At 39.5% G+C, this 12,692-nt stretch overlaps 1 pseudogene; it reads right to left on the bottom strand.

The window, feature by feature from the left end:
• Nucleotides 1-337: 337 nt before the first annotated feature.
• On the bottom strand, nucleotides 338-12,347 carry LOC119062908 (pre-mRNA-splicing factor SPF27-like; annotated as a pseudogene).
• Nucleotides 12,348-12,692: the final 345 nt, after the last annotated feature.

Raw genomic sequence — 12,692 nt, 5'->3', positions numbered from 1 at the left:
GAGTAATATTCCATTGTATGTACATATACTATACCTTTTTTATCTTTTGAAGGACACTTAGGTAACTTAGATATATTGTCTTAGATAAATTGGTTATTATATTGCTTAGATTTATAGTGCAAGGAACAGAGGGATGCATATGTCTTTTCTTTTTCTTTCCAAGTTGGAATTTTTATTTTTCTAATGTACAAATAGAATATAGAAATCCACTTTCCAGAGTTTCTGAACACTTAACCACTTATGAGTTCTGTAAGATGCAGTTGTCCTCCATAGTGCTGGTGCCAGATCTGTGAAAGCCCAACTTACCTTTCTTCCTACCCTCTGAATTAATTGTTTTTCAGAAGTCTTGTCAGATGTTTTCTTTGTTGGCCTCTCCATGTTGCTGTTTAATTTAAAAGACTTTATTTTCTAATTGTTCAATAGTCCTTTCAATGTCATAATTCTTTCTGACCAGAGATACCAAATTTGACTCTATTTTTCCTAATTTATATCCAGCTGTAAGTTGCATATTCTTTTACTGCCAGGCTAAATTTTGAATGTGTTCCCTTCACTTCTGGAGCTCTTTCTGTGAGTATCCAATCATACAAACTAGATTTTCCTTATGTTTTCCAGGCATTGCATCCATTCTGTGACATTAGTTCCAGATTCTTAATTTAAATTGCTTGATGTTCTAACTGGGTCTTTGAATTGTTTACACATTCTGGTCATGCAGTAATGTCATTTTTCTGACCTGAAGAAGGAGCTGGAAGTTCATATTTTTTCACACTGAACAATTCAACTAGTTGTGGAGCAGCCAGTCTTTCAAATTCATTTCTCAATAAGTGTTTCAAAAGCAGAATAATCTGGGGCTGTCAGGTAGCTCAAGTAGTTTTGCATATGTTGGTATCTGAGAATTCCTCTTCCACCAGCACCAGAGCTGCTTTTTGAACAGCAGGTGCTTTGTAAACTTGGTCAAAATAGTGCAGTGCATCCACCACAATCTCTCTAGCCACCAAACCTGTGCCTCCTGTTCTTAAGTTTACCTCAGTTTTTTGAGTCTTTTTTTCATTATTTATTTATTTTTTTATAATTAATTTATTTAGTTATTTTTCAAGTACAGTTTTTTGTCTATTTTTCCCATCCCAGCCTCCCCCGCCCCTTGCTCCCCACCTCCCTCCCATTTCCACCCCCCTTAGTTCTCGTCCCTGTGTCCTTCCTATTTGTTCCTCCAAATCCCTCCCCCTTTTTCCCCCTTAACTTCCCTTCCTTCTCCCCCTCTGGTTACTATCCCCTTGTTCTCTATTTCAGTGTCTTTGTTTTTTTTCTGCTTGCTTGTTTGTTTTGTTGTTTAGCTTCCTGTTAAAGGTGAGATCATATGGTATTTGTCTTTCAGCACCTGGCCTATATCACTCAGCATAATGCTTTCTAGTTCCATCCATGTTGTTGCAAAAGATAGTAGCTCCTTCTTTCTCTCTGCAGCATAGAATTCCATTGTGTGTATGTACCACAATATTTTGATCCATTCATTTACTGATGGGCACCTAGGTTGCTTCCAACTCTTGGCTATTGTAAATTGTGCTGCTATGAACATTGTGGTGCATAGCTTCTTTGAAATTGATGTTTTAGGATTCTTAGGATATAATCCTAGCAGTGGAATTGCTGGGTCAAAAGGCAGGTTGATTTTTATTTTTCTGAGAAAATTCCATACACTTTTCCATAATGGTTGTACCAGTCTGCAATCCCACCAACAGTGGACTAAGGACCCCTTTTCCCCACAACCTCTCCAACATTTGTTGTTTGTTGCTTTGTTTATGATAGCCATCCTGACTGGTGTAAAGTGGTATCTCATTGTGCTTTTAATTTGCTTCTCTCTGATAGCTAATGATATTGAGCATCTCTTCATGTGTCTCTGAATGTTCTGCATGTCCTCCTTGGAGAAGTGTTTGTTCAAGTCCTTTTCCCATTTTTTTAATTGGGTTGGGTGTCTTCTTAGAGTGGAGTCCTGTAAGTTCTTTGTATATTTTGGAGATTAAACCTTTGTCTGAGGTATCATTGGCAAATATGGTTTCCCATACAGTTGGTTGTTGTTTTAATTTAATACTGTTTTCTTTAGCCACACAGAAGCTTTTTATTTTGATGAGATCCCATTTGTTTATTCTTTACTTTACATTCCTTGCTCTAGGGGACATATCAGTAAAGAAGTTGCTACATGAAATATCTGAGATTTTCTTGCCAATGTTCTCCTCTAGGACTTTAACGGTGTCACGACTTACATTTAAGTCTTTTATCCACCTTGAATTTATTTTGGTGTATGGTGTAAGTCTGTGCTCAAGTTTCATTTTTTTGCATGTAGCTGTCCAGTTCTCCCAACACCATTTGTTGCAGAGGCTATCTTTACTCCATTTTATGTTACTGCCCCCTTTGTCGAATATTAATTGACTGTAGAGAGTTGGGTTAATTTCTGGGCTCTCTGTTCTGTTCCATTGGTCTATTTGCCTGTTTTTATGCCAATACCAGGCTGTTTTGATTACAGTGGCCTTGTAATACAGTTTGATATCAGGTATTGTGATCCCTCCTACTTTGTTCTTCTTTCTCAAAAGTGAAGCTGCTATTCAGGGTCGTTTATGGTTCCATATAAATTTTTGAAGTGTTTGTTCTATGTCTGTGAAATATGCCATTGGTACTTTAATAGGTATTGCATTGAATGTGTATATTGCTTTTGGTAGTATGGACATTTTGATGATGTTAATTCTTCCAATCCATGAACACGGTATATGTTTCCATTTGTTTGTGTCTTCCTTGATTTCGTTCTTCAGGGCTGTGTAGTTTTCTGCATACAGGTTTTTTTTTTTACCTCCTTAGTTAGGTTTATTCCCAGATATTTTATTTTTGTTTTTGCTATATCGAATGGGATTTTTTTCTTTATTTGTGCTTCTGCTGATTCACTGTTGGTATACAAAAATGCCTTTGATATCTGGATATTGACTTTGTAACCACCTGTTTTGCCAAATTCATTAATTACTTCGAGCAGTTTTTGGGTAGAGTCTATAGGATTTTTCATGTACACTATCATGTCATCTGCAAACAGTGACAGTTTTGCTTCCTCCTTTCCTATTTGGATGCCTTTTATTTCCTTTTCTTGCCTGATCGCTGTGGCTGAAACTTCCAATAGTATATTGAATAGAAGTGGTGAAAGTGGACAACCTTGTCTTGTTCCTGATCTTAGTGGAAAAGCTTTATTTTTTGCCCATTGAGTATGATATTGGCTGTAGGTCTCTCATATATGGCCTTTATTATTTTGAGAAATGCTCCCTGTATTCCCACTTTGCTGAGTGTTTTTATCATAAATGGGTGTTGTACCTTATCAAAAGATTTTTCCACATCTATTTATATGATCATGTGATTTTTGTCTTTGCTTTTGTTTATGTGATGTATTACATTTACTGATTTGCAAATATTGAACCATCCATGCATCCCTGGGATGAATACCACTTGATCATGGTGTATGATCTTTTTGATATATTGTTGGATGTGATTTTCCAATATTTTGTTGAGGATTTTAGCATCTATGTTCATCAGCGATATTGGCCTGAAGTTTTCTTTCTTTGTTGTGTCTCTATCTGGTTTTGGAATTAAGATGATGCTGGCTTCATAAAAAGAATTTGGGAGTTTTCCATCCTTCTGGATTTTTTGGAATAGTCTGTGGAGAATAGGGGTTAGCTCTTCCTTAAATGCTTTGTAGAATTCTCCTGTGAAACCATCTGGTCCAGGGCTTTTGTGTGATGGGAGTTTTTGATTACTGCTTCAATTTCTTTTGCTGTTATTGGTGTATTTAGATTTTCTGCTTCTTTTTCACTGAGTTTTGGAAGATTGTATTTTTCTAGAAATGTGTCCATTTCCCCTAGGTTTTCAAATTTCTTGGCATACAGTTCTTCATAGTAATTTCTTACAATCTCTTCTATTTCTGTGGTGTCAGTTGTAATCTCTCCTCTTTCATTTCTGATTGTGTTTATTTGTGTCCGTTCCCTTCTTTTCTTGATGGGCCTACTTAAAGGCTTGTCTATTTTGTTTATCTTCTCAAAGAACCAACTCCTGGATTCATTGATCCTTAAAATTGTGCTTTTAGTTTCTATGTCATTTAATTCTGCTCTAATCTTGGTTATTTCCTTCTTTCTGCTTGCTCTGGGCTGTCTTTGTTGTTGTTCCTCGAGTTCTTGCAGGCATACGGTTAGGTTGTTTGTTTGAAATGTTTCTATCTTTTTTAGATAGCCCTGTATTGCTATAAACTTCCCTCTCAGGACTGCCTTTGCTGTGTCCCATAAGTTTTGGGTTGTTGTGAGATCATTTTCATTTGTTTCTAGAAACGTTTTGATTTCTTCCCTAATTTCATTCTTGATCCATTCATTGTTTAATAGCATACCATTAAGTCTCCATGATTTGGGATGCTTGGGTGTTTTTCTTTGGGGTTGGTTTCCAATTTCAGTCCCTTGTGGTCAGAGAAGATGCTTGGTATGATTTCAATTTTCTTGAATTTGTTGAGGCTCGTTTTGTGTCCTATCATGTGGTCTATCTTTGAAAATGTTCCATGTGCATTTGAAAAGAATGTGTATTTAGCTTCTTTGGGATGAAGGGCTCTTTATATATCAGTTAAGTCCATTTTATCTAGGGTATTGTTTAATGCCACGATATCTTTGTTGATAATTTGTTTGGAAGATCTGTCCATTTTTGATAGTGGGGTGTTAAAATCCCCTACTATAATTGTGTTGCTGTCAGTATCTTTCTTGAAGTCCTCTAAGATTTTCTTGATATATTTGGGTGCCCCTATGTTTGGTGCATATATGTTTACAATGTTAATGTCTTCTTGGTGGTTTCTTCCCTTGAGTATAATGAAGTGACCTTCTGGGTCTCTCTTTATGGCCTTTTTTTTTTTTGAAGTCTATTTTGTCTGATATGAGAATTGCCACCCCAGCTTTTTTTTCCTGTCTATTTGCTTGGAAAACTTGTTTCCAGCCTTTCACTTTTAGTCTGTGATGGTCTTTTGTCCTGAGGTGGGTCTCTTGTAGGCAGCATATGTGTGGGCCATGCTTTCTTATCCATTGAGCTATTCTGTGTCTTTTGATTGGACCATTTAATCCATTTACGTTTAAGGTTATTATTGATAGGTACTTATTCATTGCCATTTTTGTACCTGTGTTCCTCTCTGTCTCCCTCTTTTCCTTTCTTTCCTTAAAGCAGTACTTTTAGTATTTCTTGTAGAGCTGGTTTGGTGGAGGCATATTCTTTTAGACTTCTTTTGTCTTGGAAGCTGTTTATTTGCCTTCTATCTTGATTGAGACCCTTGCTGGGTAAAGTAGCCTTGTTTGTAGGCCTCTGGTTCTCATTACTGGGAATATTTCTTGCCATTCTCCTCTTGCTTGAAGTGTTTCCATTGAGAAGTCAGTAGCTAACCTTATTGGGGCTCCCTTGTATGTTCCTTTCTTTTGCTCCCTTGCTGCCTTTAATATTCTCTCTTTGTCTTGCAATTTTGTCATTTTGATGATGATGCATCTTGAAGTGGGTCTCTTTGGGTTCCTCTTGATTGGGACTCTCTGTGATTCCTGGATTTGTGAGACTTTTTCTCTTATCAAATTAGGGAAATTTTCTCTCATTACTCGTTCAAATACATTTTCTATCCCTTGTTCTTCTTCTTCTCCTTCTGGTATTCCTATTATTCGGATATTATTACGTTTCATATTGTCTTGCGTTTCTCTTAATCCCTCTTCATTCTTTCTGAGCCTCTTTTCATTTTCTTGCTCTTTCTGTGAGATGCTTTCTACCTTGTCATCCAACTCACTAATGCTATCCTCCGCTTCATCTATCCTACTTTGGAAACTTTCTACTGTGTTCTTCAATTTGGAAATTTTATTCTTCATTTCCTCTTGTCCCTTGCTGATAGTTTCCATTTCCTTTTTCATGTTGATGTAGTTTGCAGAGAGATCATTGTAGTTCCCCTGTAGTTTCTGGTAGTTCACTGTGAGCTCTTTGAACTTCGTAATAACCAGTGCTTTGAATTCACTATCTGATAGTTGATCAGCCTCTATCTCATCTAACATTCTTTCTGAAGTTTCTGCTTTTTCTTTTATTTGGGGATTGTTTCTTTCTCTTCCCATTGTTTGAGACTCTTTTTGTTAGTCTCTGATTCTAAAATTGATCTGCTCTGAAACACTGCTTTTATGGTGTAAACTTTTGTGGTATGATCCTTGTGAAGTTCAGTGGTGCAGACTCCTTGAAGTTTCTTGATGTTCTCGGTCTCCACCTACTCTCACACTGGGCCTCGAGCTGGTCCCTGCGTTGGTCGCCTATCACTGCTGAATGTCCCAGCTCTAGTAGCCGGCTCCTCAAGCACCCAGGCCCGTTACTACGGCAGCGGCATAGAGGCTGGGAATGTCCCGGCTCCCGTATCTGGCTCTCTCTGCCGCCCAGGGCCGTCACAGGGGTTTGGAGTGTCCCGGTTTCCGTACCTGACTCCCCGGCATCTAGTCCTGTCTCTATGGCAGTGGCACAGAGGCTTAGAATGTCCCAACTCCCGTACCTGATTCCCCAGTGTCCAGTCCCGTCGCTATGTCAGTGGCACAGGGGCTGAGAATGTCCCGGTTCCCATAGCGGGCTCCTCTGCCGCCCAGGGCCATCTCAGGGGTTTGGAGTGTCCTGGCTTCCGTACCTGACTCCCCAGCATCCAGTCCAGTCACTATGGCAGCGGCACGAGGGCTGAGAATGTTTCTTTCCCGTAGCTGGCTCCTCTGCCGCCCACGGCCGTCACAGGGGTTTGGAGCGTCTTTTGAGTCTTTTTTGAATTAGTGTTTTGAATTTTTTGGATAAATACCCAGAAGTAGAATTGCTGAGCCATTAGGTAGTTCTATTTTTAATTGTTTCTTTTGTTTTCCTTGCTTAAGAAAATATAGCACAAAAAATATCACTAAGAAAAATGTCAGAGATTATTTTTATAGGAGTGTAAGGTTTTGGGTCTTACATTTAATTCTTCATTCCATTTTGAGTTTATTTTTGTACACAGTGTAAGAAGGTGGTCTAATTTCTTTTTTGCATGTTTGTGCCTAATTTTTCCAACAATGTTTATTGAATAGACTGTCTTTACCTTACTGTATATTCTTGTTTGCTTTGCAATAGATTAATTGACCATATAGCTGTAGTTTTATTCTAGGTTTTATTTTGTTCCATTGACCTATGCATTTGTTTTTATGCTGGTGCCCTGCTGTTTTGATTTCCATAGTCTGGTAGTATAGTTTGATATCAGGTAGCATGATATCTCCAACTTTGATTGCCATAGCTACTTGAGGTTTTTTGTGGCTCCATATAAATTTTGAGAATTATTTGTTCTAGTATTGTGAAAAATGCTATTGGTATTTTTGTAGAAATTGCATTGAATCTATAGATTACTTTGATTACTATGAATATTTTAATAGTATTAATTCTTCCTATTTATGAGCATGGGATATGCTTTAATTTATTTGTATTTTCTTCAGTTTTTCTCTAATATCTTATAATCTTCTGAATATAGGTTTTTTACCTTCTTAATTAAATTTATTTCTAGGTATTTTATTTTTCTTGATGTAATTACAAATGGGATTGTTCTCTTAGCTTCTCTTTTTGATAGTTTGTTCTTGGTGTATAAAAATGTAAGCAATTTCTGAGTATTAGTTTTGTATCCTGCTGCTTTACTGAATTTACTTATCAGTTTTAATAGTTTTTTTAGTGGAATTTTTAGGGTTCTTTGTAGGGTTTTTGATGGAACAGAAAACTTGGGGCTGAGGGGTGCTTTTGATTATTTTTGGATTACAAGCAAACACGGTGAACATAAGAATGGAGCCTCCCAGACCTCTCACTGTCATATACTGAGGATCAAGTGGGAGAAGAGCTGCAAGCCAGTTATGAAAGCTGGAGTCAGGGAGGAGCAAGTCCTGCTGTAAATGGCATCCTCAGGGTGCCTCAGACATATGAGACGGCCAAGCAGAAGGGCTACTTGAAGCTTGCTTTGTCACTTTCCCAGGCTCCTCACCTGATTATGGGGACACTCTTGCACTTTTTCACTGGATATCCTCCATCTTTTGTACCCTCCACTCCCTAAACTCTTGCTCTTTTCCATTCCTGTGCTGTTAATGCAGCTTTTCTGCCCTTCACACTCATTCCCCAAAGATCTGTGTGAAACTGAGCACTCTGCTCCAAAACTGAGAACTCTAGTGTAGACCAGCTGGGACTTTGCCTCACATGTTCCCATCATGCTGACAAAACTGGGAAGCTCCTACTGTAGCTTTCTATTTGCTTCTTCTCAGTGTCCTGTCCCTGCAATGTTAGCATTCTTTCTAGGTTCATCCTCTGCTTCTTTCTTTTTTGCCCTACTCCATCTCCTGGGGAGCCACATCTTGCCGTATTGTCTCAAGTAGCCCCCATATGATCATGGCTTCCTTATGATCTAAACTCCAGCCCTAAACGTGTTCCTTAGCTCTAGGCTCAGGCATTTGATTGCCTCTTGGACATCTGCCATTAAATGTTCCACAAGCATAAAAGTCTGATCACTCTACCAGAGTTGCTTCTCCTGCAGTCATTCAGCCTCAGTGCTTATCATCATTTAGACAGCTGACTAGGCCAGAAGATCAGAAGCTATCACAAAGTTTTTCTTTTTCTGAATCCTCAATACCCACATCAGGAAATTCCTAAGATCATTTTTTTTCCTATCTCTATGCCACTCTCTGAATTCTGGCAAAACTTACCTCTCATTGTAGCAGCTTCCTGTCCCTCTGTTTCCAGTTTTCCTGACCTGGAGGTCATTTTTCAGATCATATCCTAAAATGCACAACTGAGTGTTTTCAATGGCTCCTGATGGCATTCAGAATGAAGGCCCCAATCCTGAAAGTGGCTAAGGCCTTTATGGTCTCTTTTCTGCTTATAGCAAACCTCACTTCTTCCACCCACATCATTCCTCTAAACTACTGACCTCTTCCTTGAGTTACGTGAGAATTCAAACTTTTACCCCGAGGTGCATGTCACAAAGTTTTCTAATTTAAAAAAATCAAAGGTTACTGTGTGTTGCACAGTATTCTTGATTAGAAGAATTAGCCCAAAGCTCTGGCTGGTGTAGCTCAGTGGATTGAGCACAGGACTGCGAACTAGAGGATAGTAGTTTGATTCCCATTCAGGGCATATTCCTGGGTTGCAGACCAGTTCCCTGCAGGCCAGTTCCCAGCAGGGGATGCACGAAAGGCAACCATACATTGATGTTTCTCTCCCTCTCTTCTTCCCCTCTAAAGATAAATACATAAGTAAAATCTTTAAAAAAAAGAATTAGCCCAGTAATTGCATTTATGGAAATAAAGTTTGGTAATAATGTTTTTAATTGACCCCTGATAAGGAGGCAGTGGATAAGAAATAAGCCCTTCAGACTGCAGTGGGGAACTTTCCACTTGTGTGGATGCATCCAGCCACTATAAATGACTGAGCAACATATCAAATTCCTGCCCACTGTCATTGCTGGAACTCAAATGAAGTATGGAGTTGAGAGCACACCCCTGCTGCAAGCAGTTCACAGTATGGGTGATGAAATATGATGAAATGCAGACAGACCCATTGTCCACTTGACCCAGAAAAGTCCATGAAGCAGGTATCAACAAATTGCCCTTGTATGTGCAAGGTGGCCCAAAGGACATGGGGCTCAGGAGAAAATTTTATAATAACATTATACTATCATTACACACACATAAAAAGAGTATTAGGTGAATGTTACAGGGGTGCACCAACTGCAGGGTTTTAAAGGGACAGAGAATGGCCTTCTGTAGATTGTTATTTAAATTATTAGTATGGTTAAGAAATGATTACTTCCTTTTAAATGCATGCTTTACATTTTTTCTCTCTTTTTTAAAAAATCTTATATAAGGACCTCTTTTTTTGAAAAAGTTATTTGCTGTAGTTTCAGTTCTGCTCTCATATCCAACTTATAGGTTTCATATGGGATATAAAATGTGAGTTGACTTAAAAATATTTTTCCTCATCTGAGAATATTTCCATTCCTTTTAGAGAAGAGAGAAGAAGAGGAAAAAAAGAGAGAGAGAAGACAGAAGCATTAGTGCAAAAGAGAAACATTGATTGGTTGCCTTCTAGTAGGGCAGCCCAACAGGGGATTGGAACTGCAACCTAGGTATGTGCCCTGACTGGAAAATAAACCCGCAGTGTTTTAATGTATGCAACAATGCTGCAACAAACTGAGCCATAATGGACAGGGCAAAAATAAAATAAAATGTGGGTTGAGGGAGGAAAAAAATCTGTCTTCTGATGCATGAAGACTAGGTCCATCACCTGTCTGGGTTTGTGAGGTGGCATTTCTCCAGAGTTGGGGGAAAGTAATCGATTCCCCAAAATAGGAATTACCAGGGAGAGGCATGCTGGGGTACTATGCTGGACTGGGATTTTGAGAGGTTCAAAGTGAACCTTACAAAAGCAGTGAGCACTGTCTAGCACTGCTCTCTCCTCTTGGAACCCCATTATTGGAAGAGATAACATGTATTGGAAGAGATGGAGGGAACCGAGCCAGTCTCAGGTTCTGCTTTGTCCTGGGCACCACCACCCATCCCCATGGCATCACTTTAGCCTCTTCAAGCCACTCTCCTAGCTCACTCTGACTCATACCAGGCAGCGCAGCAGAGGAGTTCAGCACCTTGCATCAACCACATCTGAGTTTGTACCTGTCCTCTACCACTCACTAGCTAATAAGACAACTGAGCTTCTCTGAACCTCAGTTGCTTTATCCCCCTATGTAAGTTTTAACTGATCTATGAATATAAATATGTACATATTTTAATTATGTAAAGATAAATATATATAACTGTTTCACAGACCCTCAATGAATTGTAACTTTTATTAGCACTCTCCTTTACTGGAACTTTATGTTTAAAGTGGAGAAAATACCACACTCAAAATCTCTGAGGTTCAGAGTAGTGTAGCCCTACTCCTGGGCCCCAGCAACATCCTTCCTCCTCCTTCTCAAGCCACAGTGTGGCAGATCAACTCTCAATGACATGGGGCACACACCAGCACCTGAATGCAAGAATGAGAACTCAGAAGAAAGGATTCTTAGTTAATGTAAGATTGAAAAAGTGAGCCCATTGGAAATGAGGCTTTTTGTGCTCATTTCCTTAGGGTGTGATCCAGTATTAATACAATATTCTGAACATGTACTTGGCCATAATGACACCCAGTTACTGTACCATATGAGAATGGATCAAAGTCAGAGGGAAGCTGCACACAATTTATAATAACACAGGGCTTATTTAGCTGTAATTTCCCTTTAGAGCTTGAGGCAAGAGGTATTGATCATAAAACAACCAAAACTAGTTACAGAGTTGAACTTATTCCCAGTTTGTGTTGTGGAGTTCCAAATGCATGCTGGGAAACCTCCAAGGAGGATGTAGGAAGAAAGCATAGAGTGCATGGGGCAGCCTTTGGGAGAAGGACTTGGTGAGTTTAAGGGTAAAGAGGTTCTGAAGAAAAGAGACCCACTGATTTTTCACCAAGGCTGGAACTGGCTTTACAAATGTTTTTGAGAGAGGGCAGAGGTGGTTTCTGAAGTCAAACAGAGAACACTTAGGAGGACTCTGCTCCCTTTATTTCCTAGGTGTTGGCCCGGACCACCGATGCTTTTGTAACTTCTGCCTGCTGCATGTAGCTGAGCAGCAGAAAGGAGGGCAAGCACTCATCAGGTTGAGCCAACCTGTCGTCAACAGGACTGCCATTGTGCCACTTACCCCAGCACTTGCAGAGACATGCACAAAGGGTAGACAGGAAAAAAAAAGTCCAGGGCATGAGCTTTTCTTTGCATAGGTAGAGAGAAAAGAGATTTAAAACTGTGAGTTGTTGAAATGACTGTGGTCCTATTCACAAAGCAAATTGTGGAAAAGTACAGGTTGATTCCTTGGAGATGCATATGAAACATTGGAATGCATTTTATAACACCACAATGCACTAAAAAAATCAGAATACTTTTCTAAATAAAAATCTGTCTGATATGGGGTTCTCACTTAACTGGGGTAGCCAGAACTTCTATCTGCTGTAGTCCCAGCTGGCCCCTGTAGCAGGACACTGGCAGCACACTCAGGTGAGGTCTCAAGGTCCAATTTCCAAGGCCTTGTCAGTGGCAGCCATATCTGGGCTCGTACCTCTCCTCTGCCACTCACTATATGGTAGTAGGGGAATTACCTGTTCTTTAGTACACAGTGGTCTGTATCTTCGTGGTCATCTGCTTGGGCTGGGAGCCCTGCGTCCGTGCCACAGTCTCCTAAGTGATCTTTGCAGTTCTGCCTCCTTGAGGTTCTTCCCACCTCCATGGGCTCCCCAGAGAAGTTGCCCAAGCTTTCCCTCCTAAAAGAGCCACACACCACTGTTCTCTTCCCCAATCTTGTTTCTTCTTCCCAAGAACTTATTTTTCTGCTCTTCCTTTTAGGGGAGGTCCCACTTCACCTCCCCTCCCTGGGTCTCTTTCTGAGGGTAAAAACTGGACAGAGGACAATAGGATGCCCATCAGCTTGTTTCCTTACCAAAGCATTTATTAACTCATCATTATCAATCAAAATATAAGGAGAAAGCAGGCTCTGAGAAAATTAAGGTGGAGAAAAATGGAAATACTTTTCTTTGTTCTTTCTCTTCTCTCCTCGACCATTCATTCTTATTCT

Source organism: Artibeus jamaicensis, unplaced genomic scaffold, assembly GCF_021234435.1.
Source record: "Artibeus jamaicensis isolate MK-2021 breed Jamaican fruit bat unplaced genomic scaffold, CSHL_Jam_final contig_769, whole genome shotgun sequence".
Classification (NCBI taxonomy): Eukaryota; Metazoa; Chordata; class Mammalia; order Chiroptera; family Phyllostomidae; genus Artibeus; species Artibeus jamaicensis.
Note: the sequence above shows the minus strand (reverse complement) of the source record. Positions and strands in the feature narration are given on the sequence as shown.